Below are 14,557 nucleotides of genomic sequence, written 5' to 3'. Positions count from 1 at the left end.
ACTTCCACAGAACAAATCCCCTTAATAAAAGGATTTGTTCTGTAAAACTTGGACTCAGTCAAAAGGCCATACCCAAGGATCTAGAAGGCCATATGTGGCCTCAAGGTCACAGGTTTGCCACCCCTGCCCTATTATATGGCAGGCACCATGCCAGGTGCTTTACAAATATTATCTCATTTGATCTTCACAACAACCCTGGAAGGGAGGTACTATTATTCCTAGGACTTACTGACTAGGCCCTGCTACCTATACTTTAGGAAACTGAGGCAGACAGAAATTAAGTCACATAGTATCAGAAGCTAGGTTTGAACATAAGTCTTCCAGGCCCAGCACTCTATCTGCTGTGCCACCTAGCCTTGCTTGAAATGGAAGCTTAAAAGAGAAGACATACCTAAGTGTTTCCTTTTCCATGGGACTTCCTCCCCCTATCTTGCCATTATAGGGGTGGGGGAGGAGGGAGAATATCATCATTTCACAGTGGCATTTAAGGGCATCAGGAAGTAGCCAGAGTATTGATGTATGTAGCTTTCAGGGGTTGGAGGCTGGCATGCATTCTGTGAATGTGGCAGGGGTGGTGGTTAGCATGTATGTCATATGTGGCCTAATATGGGGAAAGTGAGAGCAGGTGAGAGGCCACAGTGCCACAAGGTTCTCTGGACCTTCTTCTCCTGTGTGAGCCACAGGCCACACATTGGCGCTTCATATACACCATGTCATATGCAAGTTAGCGCCATCCACACAGTGAACACCAGTGCAGAACAAACAATTGTGTCTAGTAACACTTATCTCAATTGTGGAATCTCTTCTGGGTTTCTTTTCCTAAAGATATAGGGCAGGAGGAGTGCACTAGAGACTGTGCTGATGGAAACAGAAAAGAGTTGAAAACTGTTCCTGAGGACCTAGTGGCTTCCCTTAAATGTCAGTTCAATTGAATGACCATATAAAAGACAGGAAGTAGTGTCAGGTCCACAAAAATTGTATAGAGGGGACCACAGGATGACTGAACCCACGCAGCTAGAGGTCAGCCAAAGAGAAGGCCCAGGACAGAGCCAGCTTCAATGGGACCGTTGCTACCATTGTACCATGGTACAGAGAGCAACCAATAAGGAAGAAGAGACCAGCATAAGAGAAATAAAGCAGCTATCCTGAGCATACTGGAGAGAATGTCTGTACAACAGTGCTGGAGCTGTAGGAGTCCACGTAGTCCCAAAGCCTCCTTTATTATGTACGGTTCAAAGAGAATATGGGAATTACATTGCCCACAAGGTGGGCATGACACTGTGGAGAAAGACTGTCCCTGAGCCAGGTGTCACAGCTAAAGGGACATGGTCTGGGAGGAGAGCTGATGTGACAAGGAGCCATATTGCTGACCTGAGAAAACCTTATGCATCTTATACCTGTACAGATAAGCTGCCTGAGACCTTGGGCAAAAAGACTGGGTAATAATGACTCTACCACAAAGTTAGCTCTTGTCACATCTTTAGTGATACCTTCTGAGTCCTTCCCTGTGTCAGAGGTCATGGGACCCTTTCAGTCACTGGCATAGGATATTGACTCAGAAGCTAATCCATAACCCTGCCCCAACTAGAGGAATGGGGGTACAAAGGTGGTTGTCTGCCTGCCAGACATGGTTATTTTACCATCATTTCAAACTCAACATATCTAAAATCCAATGCACCATCTCTTTCTTTCTGATCTTCTCTGCCTCCAGGCTCCCATGAATTCCTTCAATTATGAGCTAAAATCTCACTTTCTACAAGATGTCTTTCCTAGCCTTCTTTAATGTTACTGCCTCTAATTCCTCTGAGATCATCTCCATTTTATCCCATATAATCTTGTTCGTACTTAGCTGTTTGTCTGTTATTCCCCCTCTCACCCTCCCCCCCCAAATTTCCCATTAGACTGTGAGCTCCTTAGGGCAGTGACTGTTTTCTCCTTTATACCTATATTCTTTCTTCATACTTCCCAGCACTTAGTAGGTGCTTAATAAATGTTTGCTGATTTGTTGACTTGGAGAAACTGGTTTCCTTTCTCCAAGTCACCCAATCTTGAAAACTTCATCCAGCCACCCTCTTCCCCCCACCTCCAATTAATTCATAAATCCCATTTATTCTTCTTTTGTAACGTTTTTCAAATTCATCCTTTGTATCCTATTTCAGGCCCTTTATTATACTGCAGTCTTCATGAAGGAAAGGGTCAAGGCTCATTCAATTTTGTATCTCTCTTAGTAGCTAACATAATGTACACAGTAGTCAATAAATATTTGTTGAATTGGATTGAACTGAATGCCGGGACTATTGCTATGGTCTTCCTGTCCTCCAAGGAATGCTCACCCAGCACACTTCTGCCAGTTTCCTCAAATACTTAGATGAATGTGTAATCTCATAAGTGTGGGTACTCCATCCACCAGTGCAAATCAAAATTCTTCCACACTTGTGCCTGAAATACATGTGCCTGATGATGGCATTCCTTTATTCTGAAACCTTCAGTGACTTCCCCATTACTTGCAGAAAAAATACAAATCTGATGTAGTAGTCAAGGCCCCTGACAATTTGGCCCTAATTCACTTTTTTAACCTCATTTTTCATTGCTCCCCTACACAAACCTTCTCCTTCAACTGAACTGACCCACTTACTCACTGTGCCTTGAAAATAACTTACATGCCTAAATGTGAGGTATTTTATATTTCCTCCCTTTACATAAGCCATTTCCCTCATGTGGAATGCCCTTCTCCTGGAATGCCCCCTGGACTATCCTGCCTTTATCTACATGCTACCCATCTATCAGTGCCCAGCTCAAATCTCAGCTCTTTCCTGAAGTATTGCCTAAGCATCTTAGCCTGAGATGCTCTCTACTTCTGAATTTAAAATGGTATTATTCACTTAGTATTGCCTTAAATATAATACTTAGTATTACATTGTGCATTTTCTTTATTAGACTGTGTCCTTGAGGAATGAGACTGACAATTTATCTAATATCTCCTTGAATATACCAGATACTTTAGCATTTTTTGGGCAGTTGGGTGGTTCAGAGGATAGACTACTGGGCCCAGAGTCAGAAAAACCTGAGTTCAAATCTGGTCTCAGACACTTGCTACCTGTGTGACTAAGTCACTTAATCCTATTTGTCTCAGTTTCCTCATCTGTAAAATGAGCTGGAGAAGGAAATGGCAAACCACTACAGGATCTGAGCCAAGAAAACCTCAGGTCGGATGGCAAAGAAACAGACACAACTAAAATGACTGAACAAATGTTTTTTTTAAAATAAATCTTTTTATATGTGTGTTTAATTAAATAATCAAGTCATAAACTCTCTGAGGGTAGGGACTATATCTTAAATTTTTTGATATCCCTCATGGCACCAAGCATACTCCCCCTCCTCATTCTTGCTCCCCTCCTATGATGCCATATTATCATAAGACATAACTTGACATTCTTATTCATAGATGGCCCGTTTCCCAGCTAAACCTCCTAATGATTTGACCTCAGGTTCTTCTTGATGGTTTTCTTCTCTTTTTTAGCTCTCTCTAGGGAACTGGGCCCACCTGAGTACAGAGCAAGCATATAACACAGAAAACTTTGAATTCTGCAAAAGCAGCTGCAGCTGTTGCCTAGGAATGCAGGGTTCAGATAAAAATAGCCTCCCTGGAGCAGGGAATCCACAGGTATAGGGAAGGATACCACACTGTTATACTGGTTTACTCATTTGAGTTGCTAGTTTCTATTTCAGAAGGATGGCACCTTCTTTTGGAAAGCTAGTGGGTTATTTTCCTGTTTGGGGAGATTTGTTATTTTGGTATGATGTGTCAAGTCTTGCAATGGTCCTTTGTTCTCCCTTTTCTCACTGCCCAGTCACCCATGCACAGCAGTGAAACAGAAGAGACATCTTCTCCCTTAACCTCTTTGCTTTGACCCTACTGTGTGGCAAATTGTGCTTATCTCTAGTGCACCAGACCCTGTGAGGGTTATGCCCATAGACTTCTTCCTCTATGTTTTTCCTCCTATCTCACCACCATTCCTAGAGAGAGGAGTGAATTAAGTAGCAACAATGCTAAGGGCTGAAGATGATGGACAGAAAGAAAAGGCCCGTGTATATTGTACTATTCAGAGTAGCAATTATAGTATGTATATGAAGCTATACAGTGATATAAGCAAAACCCAAAGAACAAAATGCAGATGGCTACAGTAATGTAACTGAAAAGATTAAGAGGAGAAACGACCAATCTTGTGAGTATGAGACATCTGTCAAACCCATGAAGTCAGAACTGAATGGTGGCAGCAAAGGAAATCCCCACAGAGCCCCTGCAGAGAATGGTCACGGACAAGAGGATTGCTTCAGGCCTGGCCGTTTTACCAGCAGACACGTACCAGGAGTTGTCTGGACAGTGGAGAACTGAGGTAAAATGTAAAATGCCTAATTAGCAAACTATTTTATGTTCTGAAGTTAGGCTATGTTAGGGATGGTTAAAATCAGCCTCGAGGCAGATTATAACAGTAATTATGTCATTACTGAATTCTGTTTAAGTCGTTCCATCAGCAGGAGAAAACGCAGTCTAACCCCTTTCATTAAGGCAGAGAATCCCATAGAATTCAGTCCAATTGCATGCCTGGGTCCAAAGCAAGGGAAGAAGGGAGTCCCAGGGCTCTCCAGGACCTCCGGGCCCAGCAATGGTTTTACAAGATTAGGTTAGGGATGTAGGATAGGAGATAAACACATCAGAACCTAGAGCTGGCAGGAACCCTGAGAAGTATCTGGGTGTAGCAGAAAAATCTGCACTTGGAGTTGGAAGATCTGACTTTGAGTCTCAGTTCTCCCCCTTCCCTAGTCATTTCACCACTGCTGCTTACCCCCACCCCACTTTCCTCTGTTGCAAAACAAGGACCAAGTGATGGTTTTCAGATTCCTTCTAGCTATCCAAGACATCGAGTCCAATCTCTCCCCTTGGAAGCTAAGAAAATGGAGTTTCAGTGAAGTAAAACCGTGAGGATTTGAACCCTCCAAATCCAACACGACCACAATTCCAGTGCCCTTTTCTGACAGCTCACTGAAGTCCACTGCCCAGGATGGTGCTTTGGGAAAACCAAACCCAGTGTGGCCCAAAGCACAAACTGGGGGAAAATAACAATCCCTCACTGACCTTTAAGATTTACTCCACAAAGCAGAAGCAGCAGAAACTGAAAGCAGCGGGAAAGAGTTTTAGGCAGGAAGGCTATGTACAGTAAAGGATATTTGTGGTTAACTTGAAAAGAAAATGCGTCAATGCTCCCCCCTCCCCCCACATACCCCACCCTGCCTCTTTCGTGAGCAGCTTTGCTTCTGTTCCTTAACTGGAACCAAATACCAGCAAATTAGCTCTGCATCTGAAAATAAAATGATACTGAACCGGAGAGCAGAGGCAGCCACACCACGGCAACAAAGCCCAGGTGTCAGCCAGGACAGGGGGAGGATTGTGTTGCCTTTTCACTTGGAACTCTTTTCTTCTTAACAGTCTCATAAAGATTGCATTTCAAATGGGACTCTTTCCTTCTTAATATAAAAGTCTCATAAAAATTGCATTTGTCGGTTTCTTGAAAGGAAGCACTTGTCTGGGCTTTGTCACTGTTTTAATCTCAGTTCATTTGCAAAGCTAACTTTTTAGGATCAGGACTGTAGAAGCCAAAATTTTTTTCTCCACCTTGTAATAGAAATAAGTGAAAATAACCATATTTATGACCAAAAGACTTGAGGGGCTGGTTGGAGGAGGGGGCAGAAGAAAGGGGAGAGAGGGAAGAAGCAAGATTTGGATTCAGTCAAAGGGCCACACTTGAGGACCTAGAGGGTCACATGTAGGCCTCAAGCCCCCAGGTTCTGCACCCTTGCTCTAGTGGATAAGCGGAGAATGGGTCATATACAGATCAGAGCTCAAAGTCATTTTACTGACAATAAAAATGAGGCTGGGGGTGGGGGAGCAGGGTTAAGTGACTTGCCCAACATTACTTGCCCCATCCCGGGGGGGGGAATTGAACCCAGCTCTTTTGTGTCCAGGGTTAGTGGTCTTTCCACCATACCATCCCACTCCCCAAAGCTCATTTGGGTAAATACCATGCAGCTTCCCTTCCACCCTGCCCCATTACAACAATAACATAGCTTCAAAGTGACGCCCAGTGCCCTCCAGTCTCCATAGAACTCAGGCTAAAGAGTTCCACTCAGATCTATTAAATTGTGGAAACAAAAGGGGGAGACCGTTCTTACTCAGGACCTTAGGTCTGAATATCACACTTAGTCTCCATATTCCCTCAGTGCAACATGGCTAAGCTAAAGATGCCTCTTCAAAAGTCTAGGGCACTGGGGACAAGAGCCAGAGACAAAAGTCTAAGCACTCTGTTTTGCTATACTAATTCAAATTTATTTAAACTTAGTTTGATAAGATAATTCTGCTTTTCCCATTTTGCCTACATACAGGTTCCCATTAGCCTGGGAGAAAAACCTACTTGAAATTTCTGTCTAAACACACAATCACAGAATCTCTAAGTTCATCCTTTCAAATACCTGAAGATGCTAATCATGTCTATCCCTCCTACCAACCTTCACTTCCTCAGATCAAAAATCCACAGTTCGTTGAACTGATCCTCTTTTTTTTTTGGACATGTTCTCAGTCCTCTCTCTCACTTGATTTCCCTCCTCAGGATGCACTCCAATCTGATTATATCTCTTACAAAAATGTGATGCCGACAAGTGAACACCAGATTCCAGTTGTAGTCTGACCAGGGTGAGAACAGTGGGACTATCACTTTCCTAATTCCGGATACTGTGACTGCCAGTTGGTTAGATTTTTTGATTGCCTTGTCACACTGTAAACTCACATTTTCAGGAACTTGGATCATTGTGGGACTGACAGTGGGGAAAGAGATAGAGATATGGCTGTCACAGACTTCCCTTTGTCACCAGCTGCTGCTAAGGGGAAGGGTGTGCAGTTACACCTGGAGTACTGGAGATCAGGAAATTAATTCAGGACTAATGATTAGAACATGATGAAAAGTGAGAATTGGGGAGTGGGAGAGTGTGTTTGTAGGAGATTCAGGAGTAAGGGAGATATTCAGAGTGAGAGTGGTTATGTCAACTATGTATTTGATTTGCCTGGAAGGAACAAATCAGTGCAGGCAGTGTCCTGCTAGCTGAAAGTATGTGGGTAAGAGCAGGAGAGGGAGCCCTCCCATCACCTCCTTTCCCTACCTGAGCATTGTAGCGCCCACACATTGGTTGCTAGTACTCCCCACACAGTGTGTAGACGTGCAGAGTGAGGAGTAATGAAAGCCTTTTTGATGATATTCTGCCCATGCAATACAGCACATCAGAATCATGGACCACTGAGTGACCCCAGTGTCTGTAATAAGCATTTTTAAAAATACCTACTGTGTGTCAGACACTGTGTTAGGTACTGAAGGAAGATACAGATAAGAAGAATGAAGCAATTCCTGCATAAAAGGAACTTAGCTTTTTAATAGGAGAGACAGTAATTACATAAATTAGTATGTACAGAATGAGGAGAATGTGCAAGGGGAAAATGGATGATCTGGGATCACATATTGGCTTTGCAGTAATCCCAAGACCCCCAAGAATTATTATTATTATTTTTTACACAGACGCTGCCTACCCCTTCCCACCTAAGTAGTATTAGTCTTTAAGAACTTGGAAGAGTCAAGAATTTCAGGAGTCTCCCACAGTCATGTTTGATCTACAAGATTTATAGTACAAACTAGAGCTGTGTATCTGTCCTGGTCCGGTTCAGGTTTGGTCTAGATCCAGGGTAGGGTTGAAGCAACATCTGTAGTCAGGCCCAGGGCAGGCTCCATCTTTGGGATTTTTGATGCATCTGAAAGACAAATAAAGGGGCAACTAGGAGATGGGGGGGCAGAAGGAGAATTCTTCCTTTAAAAAACTTTTTAAAAATATTCTAAACCTGACAACACCAACAAACATGAGCATTTCCACATACAAAGAACAGAAAAAGAGGATTGCCTGTGGCATGACCCAATCTCTACCACTTGCTGCTTGTCCCTTTTTTCTTTAAAGCATTCAGTAAATTGAGAGTCTTAGTTTCGTTTCTCCTTGTTCATTTCTCCTTCTGAACCTCCATCTGTACTCTTCTATTCATTGTTCATGCTTCATTAACACGCATCTTTTCTTTTTTGTATTATTATCACCTGTTACCTCTCTCCAGGAGTAGAGAACAGTCCTGTGATTTCTTTAGTATTGGGAACTCCTGAATAAGAAAACTCCTTTCACCTTCTACAGCGGGTCAGCACCTTCTCTATGGCTTAAGAAGTCTTAGTTATTTAAAGGTTAAGTGACTTGCCCAGAATCAAACATCAAAATGTGTAGGAGGAGGAACTTGAATGCAAGACTCCTTGGCTTCCAGGCCATTTCTCTATCTACTACACACAGCCTCTCCTCTCCTCCTCTGCTATCATTCTTCCCACCACCACCACAACCCAGTTCTTAGGGGGGGGAAATTTTTAACCAAATAAAGAACTGAGAACATAAAATATGGAACAGATAATTTTGACTACATGAAACTTTAAAGTTCTTGCATAAATCAAATCAATGATCAAGTTAATAGTAGATTGGGGGAAATAGTTGCATCAAATTACATCAACAAGTATCTGATATTTGAAATAAATCAGGAATTTCCACATATAGGTAATATCAAGAGGCATTACACAATAGAGAAGCAGTGAAAAGATATAAATTGTTTTCAAAAGATTTGCAAGCTATAAATGACAACAAGAAAACATGTTCAGAAATGCTTACAGTTACAGAAATGCAAATTAAAGTCGCTTTGCTACTTTGTCTCACAATAAGCCAGTTGCAAAGATGACAAAAGATGGGAAGCTTGAATATTAGAGGGGCTGTAGGAAGAAAGACATACTGATACACTGTTGGTGGAGCTGTGAAGCAATCAAAATGTCTGTATTTCAGTCTATAATTATGCAGGCAACTAAACTATCCATATCCTTTGACCAAGTTATTTTTCTATTGGTCATATAGCTGAGGAAGTCAAATACAGAAACAAAGGTCCAATAAGTACCAATCAATACAAGAATGTATTAAGCAGCTACTAAACTGACTCTCCTGCTCTATGTTTCTTTCCTTTAGCATAGGTAATTGAAAATCAGGCCCAATATAGATTTTTCCAGCTTTAGAGGCAACCTTATGATGTTGTGAGAAGGTCAGAAGCTCCTGGAAAATAGTAAAAAATTTTAAAAGGCTACCAGGGCCTTGAGATTTAGACTAAAGTTCAACCAAAACAAACACATGCTGGAACTGATTGAGGGGTTGCCATTAGTGTCAGATTTAGGGGATAAACAGGTACACCTCCCCACCCCCCAAAAAATATTCTAAGTAACATCCTTACAGAGCCTCTTCATGCCTAACAGATTGGAAGAGAAAGAAGTCTCTCTTTAAAGTGATCTCTCAACCTTATATGATCTCCTCCCCCTCCAAATCTTCATAGTATTTGACTTTTACTTCTCTTATTACACTTAGCATATTTTTGCCTTGCATTACAGTCAGCTATAGCAATAAGGCAGGAAGAAAAATTAAGGTAATAAACACGAGGAAGGAAATTTTATCTGTTTCCCTATGATAGTGACAAGAGGACTGATTGGAGCCTGGTTTTAGTAGGAGATGTATCAGAAGTTGTGCAGAGCTGAGGTGAAATATGAAATGCCTAGTTAGTAGTCTCGCAAACCATTTTTTGTTTTGATGAACTGCCTCACAGATAATTGTAGCAGTAGTTATAGACCATTACTAAATTTTATTTAGTTCTGGTAGTGTAAGAAAAAGGAGTCTACCTCCTGTCATTAAGGCAGAATCCGCAAGGATTCAACCCAGTCCATTCTTACTCCTGGGGCCAGAGCAAAGGAGTCTCCTGGGTAGAGAAGGGAGTACCTCAACCCTATCCACTGTGTGCTCAGCAATGGCTTCTCAAGGTTAAGTCAGGATATAGGACAGGAAATCCATACAGGATCTTAGAGCTGACAAGGACTTTTAGAAGTGTCCCACCAGATTACAAGGTCCTTGAGGACAGGTACTGTATGTCATTCAGTTCCTTACAAATAGTGACTGTTCAAAAAGATGTGCTGAATGATTATTTTTCTCACAAGTTTTCTAGGGAAAGCATAAGTGGGATAATAGGATATAAAATTAAAGACAGGAACTGTTTCATTGTCATCTTTAAATTCCAAGCACCTATCATTGTGCCCAGCACGTGTTATTGTTAGTCATGTCCAACTCTTTATGAGCTGAATTGGGGTTTTCTTGGCAAAGACACTGAAGTGGTTTACCATTTCTTTCTCCAGCTCATTTTAAAGATGAGGAAACTGAGGCAAAGTCAAGTGACCTACCCGGGGTCACACATCTAAATAAATATTTGAGGCAAGGAAGGTGAGTCTTCCTAACTCTAGGCCTAGCACTCTATCCAGTAAGTTCTAAATAAATGTTCATTGATTGATTTTTGTATAATCAGAACAGAAACAAACACCAACCTGTGATTGAGCTCCAACTTCTCAGAGAACAGAGGGTGGAATAAATAAAGGAATCCAAATATTTGGGCTTGTCGTATCCAAGTCCTTAAGTTTCTGAAGAATCTGGAGCCAAAGAAAGGCCAGATACAGTCCTGGCTTCAATGAGTCACTCGTAGTGGGTGATGAATTACACATCTGTCACAAAGAACCCTTTTTAACAGCAGAGCGGGTGGCGACCTGATGAGCACACACACACAAAACCTGGCATGTGGCCTGCCTTCCCCACGATAAAACGGTGAGGCCTCTGTTCCCCATTATAAAGCATGCCTACCTAACTCCGGCTGGACTGAGTCAAAGTTCCCCTTTCAGTTATGAGAGCAGGCTTCATTGGGAAGGGTTTTAATTCTTGTCAGAAAAACTTCAACCCAATTTAAGCGTGATATTAAATGTGTCTAACAACTTCTGATTTATGTGTACCTGTCTCTACCCTTCACTGTCTTTTGGTCAGAAAGTTCGGTCCAGATAAAAATTGCAACCTTCTCCACTTTCCTTGATACAATCTTTACAGTAACTAACCATGGCTGGCTTGTTTGTGCCTGTCTTAGGGGCCAGATGGAGGAAATCGGACACAATAATTAATTCAGATTCAATGCCCAGTAGTATGCAAGAAATCTGAACTTGAATCTCAGGTTGCAAAAAAATAATTCGAAGAGAACATTATATTCCTTCTCTTCCAGCTTTCTTTTGATGGAATTATATAGCTAAAGGGGAGACTTACCCCCCTAATGGATTGTATGCCCTTTATACATTTGCTTTTCTAGAGAATAGAAAAAATGCAGATAAAATGACATATGAGACAGACTTCCTTTTTGGAAAGAACCAGCAGCACCATGTTTGGTTGAACTATTTTATTAGTCTTTAAAATGAATCTTCCTTTCCTGTTATTTGCTTGATCAGTTCCCATGTTTAAGACACTCTTCAAAATTGTTTATAAACAAAAACATCTAACCACAGATTTTACTTGGCTGACCACTGAGTATCAGATATTTTTATTAAGGTTTGTAAAATCCAGAGGCAGCAGAGTATAATGGATACAGAACCCGTTTGAAAAACCATGGAAACCTGGGTCCAAGGCCTGCCTCAGTCATACAGTGACAGGTCCCAGGTCCCAGGTGTTCGGGATCCAAAGGGGACTATCAAATAGTTGCTGCCTCTGAGACGTTCTTCCCTAGAGATATTGTGAGAAAAAACACAAACATTCATTCAACAAACATGTATTGAGCAGTCAGTATTGGCAAGGAACTGGATGAGGTATGATACCTGCCCTCAAGTAGCAATGTAAACTTCTCAATAATCTTGGCCGGTGGTGTCACACTGAAATAGAACTCATACATAAAGATCACTGCAGATAGACTTAGTGACCTAGAAAAACATGCTTTAACATTAACTATGTTCTATTGTATTTTCATTTCTTTTGTTAACTATTTCCCAATTACATTTTTAATCTGGTTCAAGTCCTTGGGAGTATTATGGCTGCTATGGGGACTTACCTGTAGGCTGCAAGTTTGACACCTCTGCTCTAAACAACATTTTGACACTATACTTGCAGGTAGGCAGGACAAGGAATAGAGCACCAGGCCTGGAGCCAAGAAGATTCATCTTCTTGAGTTCAAGTGTGGCCTCAGACACTTACAAATGTGTGACCCTGGGCAAGTCACTTAACCTTGTTTGCCTCGGTTTCCTCATTTGTAAAATGAGCTGGAGAAGACAATGGCAAACCACTCCAGTGTCTCTGCCAATAAAATCCCAAATGGGGTCACAAAGAGTTGGGCATGAGTGAAAACAACTGAAGAACAAGAACAAAGATTATACTGTTCCCATCTGTCTGGAAGAAAAGGAGCCCAGCTACGTTGGTAGAGGGAATTCTTCATTTGGGAATTTTCTATACCAAAAAAATCACATGTCCAGTCTCAATCCTTTGTACAACAATAAAAGTGATAACACAAAAGGTTTTTCTGGGCAGTTTGGTTCATGATTTCAGCATTTTTTATTAGTCAGTATATCGGTCAGATTTTGAAAACTGGACCACAATCTTCTTCCAGGGAATGGAATATCTGGCAGTATATGTGAACATTTTAGGGATTTTAGCTGATTTTAACTGACAGTAGTGGGGGTATAATGGAAAGATGAGAGGATGTAGAGTCGAAGGAACTATGTTTGATTCCTGGCTGCACTACTTTCAAATTTAGGCAATTCTTCACTTCCCTGGGCAAATATCCTCCTCTGTCAAAGGAAGGAGTCTCTCACTTGTGTTTTCGTGGAATTTTAGAGTTGGAAAGAAGGTAGGCTCACCCATAAATGAAGAACAAATATTTTCATGGATGAGAAGTAGTCATCTAGTTTTTGCTTAGAAAGCTCCCCTGATGGGAACCTCATAACCTGCTGAAACAGATCATTCTCTTATTGGACAGCTCAAATTACTTAATAGGGTCTTCCTAACACTGAGTCAAAATCTGCCTTCCCATCTGTAACTTCTTTTTTTTTTCTTTTTGGAGGGAGGAGGATAGGGCAATTGGGGTTAAGTGACTTGCCCAAGGTCACATGGCTAGTAAGTGTTAAGTGTTTGAGGCCAGATTTGAACTCGGGTCCTCCTGACCCCAGGGCCAGTACTCTATTCACTGCGCCACCTCGATGCCCCACCGTCTGTAATTTTTACCTGTTGGTTAGGATTCTTCCTCTTATCAAACAGAATAAGCCTAATTTCTTTTGCACACTACTACCCTTCAAATATTTAAAGATAAAAATTATGTTGTAGCCTCTCCAAGCTCCAGCCCGAGTGCCGATAACATGGTTGAAAGTCAGAATTGTTGGTAAATATGGAACACGTTATGGTGCATCCCTCAGGAAAATGGTGAAGAAAATTGAAATTAGCCAGCATGCCAAGTATACCTGCTCTTTCTATGGCAAGGCCAAAATGAAGAGACGGGCTGTGGGTATCTGGCACTGTGGATCCTGTATGAAAACAGCAGCTGGTGGTGCATGGACCTACAATACCACCTCTGCAGTCACAGTCAAATCTGCCATCAGAAGACTGAAGGAATTGAAAGACCAGTAAAATCTTATCAAATATCTGTAGCCCATAGTCCAACAATAAATGGGTTAATTTATTGAATAAAAAAAAATTATGTTGTACACTCACACACACACACACACACACACACACACACACTTTGAGTTTTGGAACCATAATAAAATCAACTTTTTTATTGCTCCTAAAAAGAATGTGTTAATTTAATCCTCTATGACTCTTACTCACAAACCCTCTAACTTTCCAAACTAAAATATCCCTCCTTTGACAACATAGCCCTATATGGGTTACCATCTCTCTACTAGAATATAAGTAAGCTCTGTGAGGACAGGCACTGTCTTTGCTTTTATACTTGTATCCATAATGCTTGTCATAGTGTTTAGCATATAGTAAGTGCTTTTTTCATTCAATATTGTGGTACATGGTGAAAGATGTTGGTATAAATCTGATTTCTGCCAAATTCCTTTCCATTTTTCTGAGTTTAGCACAGGCTATGAATTTATGCCCTCAACCCCCACTTAGATTAAAAGGTCAGGTCCCCAGAGAAAGGCTGCTTCTTGTCCTTTCAGAAAAACAACTCCTTTAAGAGTTGTTTTTCAAATGCTATAGCTCATAATCTTCCCACATGACTTTTATTTATTTATTTTTAATATGATATGTATTTATTTAATCTTTTATTTATAATTAATATTTTATATAATACTTTATAATCTAATTAATATTTTAATTTATGTAATATTTATATATTTAATCTTTCCCCATGATTATTAGTTGATATAAATTAGTCAGTTAAACTTAATTTGCTTTTATTAATGGTATTACTATGATGGTATATCTGGTATAAAACATTGCTTCCCCCTCTCCCTCCCACTCCTACCAGTACTTACTTGGTTCAAGGAAAAGTGGGATTAAGTTTAAAAAGCACATATGGTGACAAAAGTGATAAATGACAGCTCTTGGTTGC

The sequence above is a fragment of the Petaurus breviceps genome, unplaced genomic scaffold (genome assembly GCF_028583685.1).
Source record: "Petaurus breviceps papuanus isolate PSGF00001 unplaced genomic scaffold, PetGlider_PUasm1.0 38, whole genome shotgun sequence".
Classification (NCBI taxonomy): Eukaryota; Metazoa; Chordata; class Mammalia; order Diprotodontia; family Petauridae; genus Petaurus; species Petaurus breviceps.
The sequence above is the reverse complement of the archived record's forward strand: the minus strand, read 5'-3'. Positions refer to the sequence as shown.